At 48.8% G+C, this 11,465-nt stretch overlaps 1 long non-coding RNA gene across 1 annotated transcript in view; it reads right to left on the bottom strand.

Moving 5' to 3' along the window:
- Positions 1-1,445: 1,445 nt before the first annotated feature.
- The window catches only part of LOC122542924, a 34,203-nt gene continuing 24,183 nt past the window's right edge, over positions 1,446-11,465 (bottom strand). Inside the window, exons 3-4 of the long non-coding RNA XR_006309886.1 lie at positions 4,899-5,052; positions 1,446-1,511 (exon numbers count right to left, since the gene is read on the bottom strand). This is a non-coding gene — a long non-coding RNA (uncharacterized LOC122542924). The remainder of the gene's footprint in view (positions 1,512-4,898; positions 5,053-11,465) is intronic.

Below are 11,465 nucleotides of genomic sequence, written 5' to 3'. Positions count from 1 at the left end.
CACTGCTGCCTCTCAGCACCAGGGACCCGGGATTGATCCCATCCCCAGGTGACTGCCTGCGTGAAGTTTGCACATTATCCCAGTGTCTGTGTGGGTTTCCTGCAGGTGCTCCAGTTTACTCCCACAGTCTGAAGATTACCCATAAATTACCCATAGTGCTCAGGAATGTGCAGGTTAGGGTGGATTGGCCACACTAAATTATCCATTGTGCCCAGGAATGTGTAGGTTAGGGTGATTTGGCCATGCTAAATTACCCCATAGTGTTCAGGGATGTGCAGGTTAGGGTGGATAGGCCATGTTAAATTAGCCATAGTGTTCAGGGATGTGTAGGTTAGGGTGGATTGGCCATGCTAAATTACCCCATAGTGTTCAGGAGTGTGCAGTTTAGGGTGGATTGTCCATGCTAAATTACCCCATAGTGCTCAGGAGTGTGCAGGTTAGGGTGGATTGGCCATGCTAAATTATCCCATAGTGTTCAGGGATGTGCAGGTTAGGGTGGATTGGCCATGTTAAATTACCATATTGCCCAGAGATGTATAGGTTAGGTGCATCAGTCAGGGGTAAATGTAGAGTAATATGGGAGGGGAATGAGTCTGGGTGAGTTACTCTTCAGAGGGTCAGTGTGGACTTGTTCGGTTGAAGGGCCTGTTTCCACACTGCAGGGATTCAATGATTCAGAACTTCAATCCTCCAATAGTTCGGACTCAGTAGGCTTTCGCAGGAGGAGGTTACAGAGACAGGGAGTGGCGTAGGGGCTGGAGGAGGTTACAGAGATAGGTAGGGGCTATAGGGGCTGGAGGTAGTTACAGAGATAGGGAGGGGGTGTAGGGGCTGGAGGGGGGAACAGAGATAGGTAAGGGCTATAGGGGCTGGAGGAGGTTACAGAGATAGGGAGGGGGTGTCAGGGCTGGAGGAGGTTACAGAGATAGGGAGGGAACAGACCCTTCAGCCTGCCTGCTCCTGGCCCATGTCGGGGGGGGGGGTAAGGGGGGGGGGGGGGGTGTCAGGCCTGGTGGGGTTACAGAGATAGGGAGGGATGTAGAGGCTGGAGGAGGTTACAGAGATAATGAGGGGTGTCGGGGCTGGAATAGGTTGCAGAGATAGGGAGGGGTGAAGAGGCTGGAGGAGTTTACAGAGATAGGGAGTGTTTTGGGGCTGGAGGGAGTTACGGAGATGGGAGGAATTTAGGGGCTGGAGGTGGTTACAGAGATAGCGAGTGTTGAAGAGACAGAGGGGGATTCAGGGATACGGAGGGGTATAAATGCCGGAACGGATAACTGAGACCGTGATGGGGTGTGAACCTGTAGTATTCCGGTTCCCTTTCACTAATCACTCCCACCCTCCCAAAGTTTTTGCAGCAATTGCTGCTCTCAATCCCCAAAGCAGGCTGTTCTCCTCCCCACCTCCCGATCCCACAATAGCCAACACAATGATGTGATACTTACACCCCTCACTATGAACTTCCACCCTCTGAGTGTTGGTGGTCACATGGGCGCGTGTACGCTGAGGTACTGTGAACAGAGACAGGACACTGTTAGATGGACTGGACACAACCGGATTCTTGGTCATATCAATGCAAAAGGCTACAGCGAGGGAAGAGTTAATCTGTGGGCTGGCACTCCAGCTCCACCCACATGCATATTAGCTTTTAGACCACGCTGAAGGCAGTTTCACTGATGGACTGGACACAACCGGATTCTTGGTCATATCGATGCAAAAGGCTACAGCGAGGGAAGAGTTAATCTGTGAGCTGGCACTCCAGCTCCACCCATGTGCATATTAGTTTTTAGACCACGCTGAAGGCAGTTTCACTCAGAGAGGAAGAGACACAGAGGAGCAGTGGGAATGGGACAGGCTGGTAATCCAGAGCCTGAAGCTAATGTTCTGGCGACATGTGTCTCCATCCCACCCTAACACGGGGTGATGTTGGAATGCTGCACCAGGGCCAGAGCAGGGAACAGGGCAGCGGGCTGCAGTTAGATCACTGAGTGACCCAGACATAACCGATCCTCGCCCAACTCCAGTGGAAGGGAAAGGAGATATCAAAGGGAACTGGGTGTAGGATGGCTGTGAGACAGACTGCCTGAGGTCACAGGTCACGCAGAACATGAGGACCAGATTACATTTCCAACCAATGAGAGAGACAGAGAGACAGGGACCGAAAGAGAGAGAAAAGGAAAGACTCAGATAGAGAGACTGTTACAGACAAACAGATACAAACGTTGTTGTGGTTCCGTTCGCCGAGCTGGGAAGTTTTTGTTGCAAACGTTTAGGTGACATCATCAGTGCTTGGGAGCCTCCTGCGAAGTGCTTCTTTGATGTTTCCTCCGGTGTTTATAGTGGTCTGTCCCTGCCGCTTCCGGTTGTCAGTTTCAGCTGTCCGCTGTAGTGGTTGGTATATTGGGTCCAGGTCGATGTGTTTGTTGATGGAGTTTGTGGATGAATGCCATGCCTCTAGGAATTCCCTGGCTGTTCTCTGTCTGGACATCGACCTGGACCCAATATACCAACCATTACAGCGGACAGCTGAAACTGACAACCCGAAGCGGCAGGGACAGACCACTATAAACACCGGAGGAAACATCAAAGAAGCGCTTCGCAGGAGGCTCCCAAGCACTGATGATGTCACCTAGCCAGGGGATGAAACGTTTGCAACAAAAACTTCCAGCTCGGCGAACAGAACCACAACAACGAGCACCCGAGCTACAAATCTTCACAGATACAAACGTGGTGACAATCCTGGCTTGTCCGCACTGCTTTCTGCATTTCAGATCTGAAAATAAACCAGCGAGAGAGAAATAGACCATCCCGTTCACACAAATACATCGTGAAAAGCTCCCTCTGCACTGTCCCCATCAAACACTCCCACGGCAGGGTTAGCATGGGGTTAGATACAGAGTAAAGCTCCCTCTGTACTGTCCCTCAGCAAACATCCCAGGACAGGGACAGCACAGGGTTAGATACAGAGTAAAGCTCCCACTACACTGTCCCCCATCAAACACTCCCAGGACAAGGACCGTACAGGGTTCCATACAGAGTAGAACTTCTTCTACACTGCTCGAGTGAATAAGGTGGACACTGTGTCCCTGCTCAGTGAAATCTTGTGGGGAGTGAATTTGTTGTTACTGCTTACAGTCCTTGCAGCTTTCAGTTATGACCTGTTGATCATTGATAGTTTGAGAAATGAAACATAATGGAAACAGTGTCTTGGTGAACAGAGTGTCATGGTGAAACATCAACTACAGGGAGGACAGGAAGATAATGTGGCAGAGTGGGAGAGCAAGGGGATAGGAGGAGAAATCAGGAGAGAGACACAGAGAGAGAGAGACACAGAGAGAGAGAGAGAGAGGTAAAGAGAGAGAGAGAGAAAGAGGCAGAGGGAGAAAATGAACACAGCAACAGTCACATACAGAACCAGCGATGTGAGAGAGAGAGGGAGAGCGATGTGAGAGAGAGAGAGGGAGAGAGAGGATGAGAAAGAGGTAGGGGAGTGAGTCAACACAGCAACACAGTTACACACAGAAACAGCGATGTGAGAGAGAGAGGGAGAGAGAGGATGAGAAAGAGGTAGGGGAGTGAGTCAACACAGCAACACAGTTACACACAGAAACAGCTGTATAAGGGAGAGAGGTAAAGAGAGTGTGAGAAAGGGAGGGGGAGAGAGGCAGAGCAGTGTAAGTTGCCCCGATTGGAAGCAATCTTTCAAACATCCAAAACGTCAAGGTCACGGGTTCAATTCACTCTCAACCTGTCCGAGGGTCAGTACTGAGGGAGCGCCGCACTGTCGGAGGGTCAGTACTGAGGGAACGCCGCACTGTGGGAGGGTCAGGACTGAGGGAGCGCCGCACTGTCGGAGGGTCAGTACTGAGGGAGTGCCGCACTTTCGGACGGTCAGTGCTGAGGGAGTGCCGCACTTTCGGAAGGTCAGGACTGAGGGAGCGCCGCACTGTCGGACGGTCAGTACTGAGGGAGTGCCGCACTGTGGGAGGGTGAATACTGAGGGAGTGCCGCACTGTCGGAGGGTCAGTACTGAGGGAGTGCCGCACTGTCGGAGGGTCAGTACTGAGGGAGTGCTGCATTGTCGCAGGATCAGTACATCAGGAATTAGCTCTTTCCCTTTCAATCCTTCCTCCCATCTCAATTTCCCTCTCAAACCTCTCCCCATCAATCTCACTTTTCACCTCCATCTGCTCTTTCTGCCTTTTCCATCATGTCCTGTACCCTTACTTTCTCCATCCCCATCTCTCTGTCTCCCTGCCCCCTCCCCCTGTCTCTCTGCCCTCCCTCCATCTCCATCCCTTCAGCGTTGGGCTCCCTCCAGCAGTTTGACTCCAGTCTGACCGGTACTCACCTTGCTGCAACAGTAACAACAGCACCAGAAGCTGAAGGACACTGTGATTCTGACAGGGTCTGACCACAGCCTTGCCTCTCCCTGCACTGAGCCACCTCACCTCCATCCAGGTAACCCTCCTGCCATTAGCTGCACCAGCCCCAAATCCTGCCCTCTTCTCATTGGCCTTCCTGTTCACCTGGGCCCTCCTTCCCACCACCCCTATGTCCTTCCACCATTGACCAACAGTATAGCCCATGAGTTGGCGTTTGCTCATTGTTGAAATGGCTGAGCCACATGGTGAAGGGGAGAGTGGGTGACGTGCCAAGACTGTCTCAGCCATGGCGGACAGTCTGAGGGGATTGGTCAACTCAACGGGCCACTTTAATTGGCTGCTGATCTGCAAGCCCTGTAATGCAGCCAATAGAAGTTTCTGCATTGTTCCTCACTAGACGACACCTTTCTGAATTTCACTCCTGAAAGTCATTCTGTTTCCTAATTTCATGTCTCCCCGAGACAATTTCTCTCTTTCTTAATATCACATAAGGTTCCAGTGAGGAATTGTCACCTGATTCAGCCTTTGGACTCCAACATGGGACTGTTCCAGCATTTCATCATCGAGTACAGGAGTTGGTTCATCTTTGTACTAGACCTTCATAAGACCACATTTGGAATACTGCATGCAGTTCTGGTCACCCGACTAGAGAAAGGATATTATTAAACTAGAAAGAATGCAGAAAAAATTTACTAAGATACTGCCTGGATTGGAGGATTTAAGTTAAAGGTAGAGGCTGTTTACGCTGGGGCTTTTATCCCTGGGGCGTCAGAGACTGAGGGGGTGACCTTACAGAGGTCTATTAAACCATCAGAGGCATTGATAAGGCAGTTAGCTTTCCCCATTGTAGGAGAGTGTCTAATCTAGAGGGGACAAGTTTAAGGGGAGAGATATAAAAGGGTCCAGAGGGGACAATGTTTTCACACAGAGGGTGGTGAGGGTCTGGAACTTTGCCGTGGAAGCGAGTACAATTTCATCATTGAAGAAACATTGAGACAGGGACATGGATGGGATCAGGGGGGAGGGATATGGACCAAACGCTGGGAGAGGGGTTGAGATTAATTGTGAACACGGGACAGTATGGACAGCTTGTGCTGATGGGCCTGTTCCCATGCTATAGACTCTGGATTATGTCTGTGCTGGCTCTTTCAGACACTCACTAACCTATACCTGTCCCCTGTAGTCATAGAGACATACAGCAAGGAAACAGGCCCTTCGGCCCAACTCGTCCATGCCGACCCAATATCTTCAATTAATCTAGTCCCATTTGCCAGCACTTGGCTCATATCCTTCTGAACACTTCCTATTCACATACCCATCCAGATGCCTTTTAACTGCTGTATGGTGGGCATCACTAGCCGATCCACATTTATAGCCCCGTCCCTAGTTGCCCCCTTGAGAAGGTGGGAGTGAGTTGATTTCTTGATCCGCTACAATCCATGTGTTGTGGGTAGACCCACAATGCCCTTGAGGGAGGGGATTCCAAGATTCTGACCCAGCCACACTGAAGGAACGGTGATATATTTCCGAGTCAGGATGGGGAGTGGCTCGGAGGGGAACTTGCAGGGGGGGGGGGGTGTTCCCATGTATCTGCTGCCCCTCATCCTTCTGGATGGAAGTGGGTGTAGATTTGGAAGGTGCTGCCTGAGGATCTTTGGGGAATTTCTGCAGATGGTACACACTGCTGCTACTGAGCATCGGTGGGGGAGGGTGGGGATGTTTGTGGATATGGTACCAATCAAGCAGGGGCTGCTTTGTCCTAGATGGTGTCGATCTTCTGGAGTGTTGCTGGAACTGCCCCCATCCAGGGTAAGTGGGGAGTATTCCATCATACTCCTGACCTGTGCCTTGTAGATGGTGGACAGGTTTTGGGGAGTCAGGAGGTGAATTACTGGCTACAGTATTCCCAGCCTCTGGCCTGCTCTTGTGGCCTCTGCACTGATATATCTCTCAAATCCAGTGTGTTTTTGGTCAATGGTAACCCCAGGATGTTGATCGTGGGGGATTCAGTGATGGTCGTGGTATTAATGGTTGGAATGTCTCTTATTAGAGATGGTCATAGCCTGGCATTTGTGTGGCACAGGTGTTACCTGCCACTTGTCAGCACAAGCCTGGATATTGTCCAGGTATTGTTACATTTGAACACGGACTGATTCAGTATCTGAGGAATCGCTGAAGACTGCAATTATCAGTGAACATCCCCACTTCAGACCTTTTGATGGAGGGAAGGTCATTGATGAAGCAGATGAAGATGGTTGGGGCCTAGGACGCTACCCTGAGGGACTCCTGCAGAGATGTCCTGGAGCTGAGATGACTGACCCTCCACCAACCATGACCATCTTGCCCTGTGCCAGGTCTGACCTCAACCAGTGGAGAGTTTGCCCCTCCCCCCCATACCCATTGATTCCAGTCTTGCCAGAGCTTCATGATGCCACACTCGGTCGAATCATGTCAAGGGATATCACTCTCACCTCACTGTCTCTACCCTCATGGTTTCCAACACCCCGGTCAAATCTCTTTGGAACCTTTTCCTCCAAGGAAGACATTCCCAAGCTCTACAGTTGATCCACATCACTGAAGATCTTCATGTCTGGAATTATTTCTGACATCCTGTTGATGTTCCTGGTCATTGGTTCTGAATCTTTAATGGCATTGGGGTTCTGCCCAATCTGATCAAGTCCACATTATTTGGCAGGATATTTCAATGCAGTCTCCTGTCTGAGACCTCTGTGTCTTCTCTCCCTCCTGCCAGTATTCATTAATAGACTCGATGGTACCTGTAGCCTGTAGACCATCCCTGTCTGAACAATGGCATCTTGTACCTAACGTTCCCTGGAAACTGAGCACATGTGACCATGTAGCAGCTATCAACAACCCCATGTTGTATCCAACATGGTCAATGCACCACATGACCACAGACATCACGTCCCCAGCATCTGACTGAGTCTGAATCTTTATTGTCAGACAGCAACCATTAGACTCTCCCTTTTTGGAGCTGGTCCTGGCCTGGCACTCGTGTGGCATCAATGTTACTTGCCCCTTGCTAGCCCCAACCTGTATATTGTCCAGCTGTTGCTGTATTTCCACACAGTTTCAGTACAGATTAAATAAACACAAAATTCTGCCACTGAGGAATACTTATAACTACGCAGTTAAAACCACCATTTTATGGTAATTAATGGTAATTGCCTTTTCCCGAGGTTGGGGTGTTTCCAGACAAGGGGGCACAGTTTTAAGTTGAGATTTGAAAAAGACACGAGGGACAAATTATTTACACAGAGGGCGGATTGCGTGTGGAATGATGAAGTGGTGGATGCGGGTACAGTGATCCAAACACATTGGTGCTGTGGGACCCAGTGAAGCCACTCTCAAAGTGGGTTTGCTCCATGTTGGCCAGAGCCAGGGTGAAGAGCTCCACTAAGATGGCACAGTAACTCAATGGTTAGCACTGCTGTCTCACGGCGCCAGGAACCCGGGTTCGATTCCAGTCTCGGGCGACTGTCTGTGTGGAGTTTGCACATTCTCCCTCTGGCGAGTGGGTTTCCTCCGAGTGCTCCTGTTTCCTCCCACAATCCAAAGATGTGCAGGTTAGGGTGGATGGACAATACTAAATTACCCATAGTGCCCAGGGATGTGCAGGTTAGGGTGGATTGGCCATGCTAAATTACCCCATGATGTCCAGGGATGTGCAGGTTAGGGTGAATTAGCCATGCTGCATTACCCTTCGTGTTGAGGGATTGCAGTTTAGGGTGGATTGGCCTTCCTGAAGAAGGGCTTATGCCCGAAATGTCGATTCTCCTGTTCCCTGGATGCTGCCTGACCTGCTGCGCTTTTCCAGCAACACATTTTCAGCTCTGATCTCCAGCATCTGCAGACCTCACTTTCTCCCCATGCTAAATTACCCCATAGTGTTCAGGGATGTGCAGGTTAGGGTGGATTGACCATGCTAAACTACTCGTAGTGTTCAGTGATGTGTAGGTTAGGTGCTTTAGTCAGAGGTAAATGGAGAGTGGTGGGTGTGGGTGACTTACTCTTTAGACAGTCAGTGTGGACTTGTTGGGCCGAATGGCCTGCTTCCACACTGTAGGGATTCTATGTTCTATAATCGGTCACTGCTGGAGATGATCCAGAACGTTACTGACACGAGGAGACAGCGTTACAGAGATGGGCACGGGACGTCAGCACAAGAGACACTTGAGGGGCAAACAATATCCCATAGGAAACACTGAGATATTACTGCAGGGAGACACATGGCTATTCAGTTTACACAAGGCAGGTTTAGCGTGTGCACTGGCTGGGCGACGGATAACTTAACAAGTTGAGGGGAGGAATTACAAGACTGTTGCGTCTCGTGGTGTTGCCACAGCTTCACAGCTGAGGGAATACAGCTCTCCTACTCCATCACAGCTCAGACCCCTTCAAGTATGACACTGTAGAAGCACACTTCTCTGTTGTAACCGGAGCTCAATATAAACCCAGACACTTGTGTGCCCGAGAGTGTGCGATGCTCAAACCGAACTGATCGCCATTAAGGAACATCCGTAGAATCTGACATAGTACGATTCCCAGTTGTTGTTTTAATGCTACAAGAGTCAACACAGATGTTTCTACACCTGGTGATGTGCTATGCCAACTCCTTCTGGAGTACTCCAAGGCCCTTGGGGAATGTTTTTAATGGGGATAGGGGAGTGGGAGTATTAATTTCACTTAAAATAATAGATAAATTTCACTCTGTATCTAACCCTGTGATGGCCCTGTCCTGGGAGTGTTGGATGGGGGCACAATATAGAGGGAGCTTTACTCTGTATCTAAACCCATTCTCCCCAGACTCGGGGAGATTCAGATGGGAAAGTGTAAAGGGACACATACTTTCTCTCTAACCCAGTGTTGGAGCTGTCTTGAGTATGTTTGAAGGGGACAGGATGGGGAAGTGGGTGATTTAATCAATACCCAATCCCACATTGAACACGGCTGGGAAATGTAAAATGCTGAAGTTTAGAGCTTTACTCTGTATCTAACACCATTCTCTACCTGCCCTGCAGTTTTCAATAGGGATAGTGTAAACATGGGGAATCTGGTGAAATTGTAGGAGAACTGAAATAATGTGAGATGTGAAGAGATGCATGTTGAATGTTAGACTGAAGACAAGATCAACTAAATGGTCAAATGTTAAATTGGAAGCAGGAACTCAAAAAGCTGCTGGTACGTTTCTGTTCTGTTACATATTTCCAAGTTTCAGACTGGGGCTGAATTACTGTCATAACGGGGAATGTCTCAAAAGCGGTTTTCCATCCTGCATGAATGCATCATTAAAATGTGAATTCCCTTGCAGAGATAGGAAATGGAGACAGTCTTTAAGATGTGTGTGTGTGTGTGTGTGTGTGTGTGTGTGTGTGTGTGTGTGTGTGTGTACACATGAGTGGAATCATTGACACTCAAGTTGGACACACCAGGAATAGTCTCTCGCTCACACAGATATGCTCACTCATACTCAGAACCACAAACACGCACGATGGAAATATCGAAATTTACGTCAGAGAGAGAGAGAGTTTTTCCAGGAATCACATTTAGAGCAAGAAAATTCCAAGACAGAACCTCACTTCCAGAGGTTTAGGGTCAGAGAATTTAGATGTTAATGTGGGACCAAGGTTTAATATTTTCAAACCATATGGATGTTGCCAGCCTGCCTTGCTTTTCCCTATTTATAAAGTTAATGTCACTGCTGTGCTAATATAAAATGGTGGCTGTGAACAAAGCTAAGATGTCTGATTTGATTCATTTGTCAGTAAGGGAGAGGGGGCAATGTGTCAAAAGCCATTTATAGATCCTTGCTGAGGTAGGAAATGGAGATTGCTCTGTGCAGGTGATTCAAATGCAAATGCCAGAACCTGTTTCCAGTGAATGCCTGAGACAATGTCTTACTTTCCAAACTCCAAATATCTGAGAGATTCAAATATACAAAACCTGAAATAGCTCAGCCACTGAGTTGTAGGTATGCAGCCTTGGATCAGAATCTGTTGCAGTGAGAATTGTGTGTGGCTCGGCCCCATCCCAAAATCAAGTGTTTCTCAAATTTCACACTGACCTGCTGTGGGTTCAAACAGTGTGTTGCCTACAAATAAAAGAAAATAGCTCATCTGCAATTCAACAAAGCTCTTCATGGAACTTTGTCTGTCTGTTGGTTTCAGTGTCTTTAAACAGGATTGAACATAAATGACTTGGAGGTGCTGGTGTTGGACTGGGGTGGACAAAACTAAAATTCACACAACAGTCCAACGTGTAAAATCTGGGAACACATTATCTGCTGGCACTACCATCATGTTAATTTTCTGACATTTATGTACAAGGTCAGCCAAACCCCTTGGACAATAATTAGATTAGGTTAGATTAGATTCGGCCCAACGAGTCCACACTGACTCTCCGAAGAGTAACCCATCCAGACCCATTCCCCTACCATACATTTACTAATGCACCTAATACTATGGGTAATTTAGCATGGTCAATCCACCCTAACCTGCACATCGTTGGACTGTGGGAGGAAACCAGAGCACCCTGAGGAACCCCATACAGACACTGGGAGAATGTGCAAACTCCACACAGTCGCCCGAGACGGGAATTGAACCCGGATCCATGGTGCTGTGTGGTGCAGCGCTAACCACTGAGCCACCGTGCCACCCCACCTTATTGCACACACGTGTGTCTCATAAAGGTGGTTTCTCTGTTCTCACTGCTAGAGGTTGCAAGATTGAAACCTTATAACTCCCAATTAGTTTCTTTTTTTTTAAGATTTAATTTCTATAGGAACTGCTCAGAGCTGGCCAAGAGTCTATTTGATGTCCTCTTTCCAGAAGAAGCTTAGTTTCTAGATTGGCTCCAGGGACAGTCTTGAGAGAACAGACAAAGAGTGACTGAGTAGTTGATCACTTCGAATGTTTCTCCAGGTTAACTGGAGACTGTTGATGTGGTTGTTAAGAAGACAGACAGTGTGTTAGCTTTTTTGTGTTTCAGAAACACGAGGTCATGCTGGGGGAATGGGGGAGGGAGAGTGGAAATGGGAATGGGGGAGGGGGAGGGAGAGTG

The sequence above is a fragment of the Chiloscyllium plagiosum genome, chromosome 41, assembly GCF_004010195.1.
Source record: "Chiloscyllium plagiosum isolate BGI_BamShark_2017 chromosome 41, ASM401019v2, whole genome shotgun sequence".
Classification (NCBI taxonomy): Eukaryota; Metazoa; Chordata; class Chondrichthyes; order Orectolobiformes; family Hemiscylliidae; genus Chiloscyllium; species Chiloscyllium plagiosum.
This window is presented reverse-complemented; position numbering and strand designations above follow the sequence as displayed.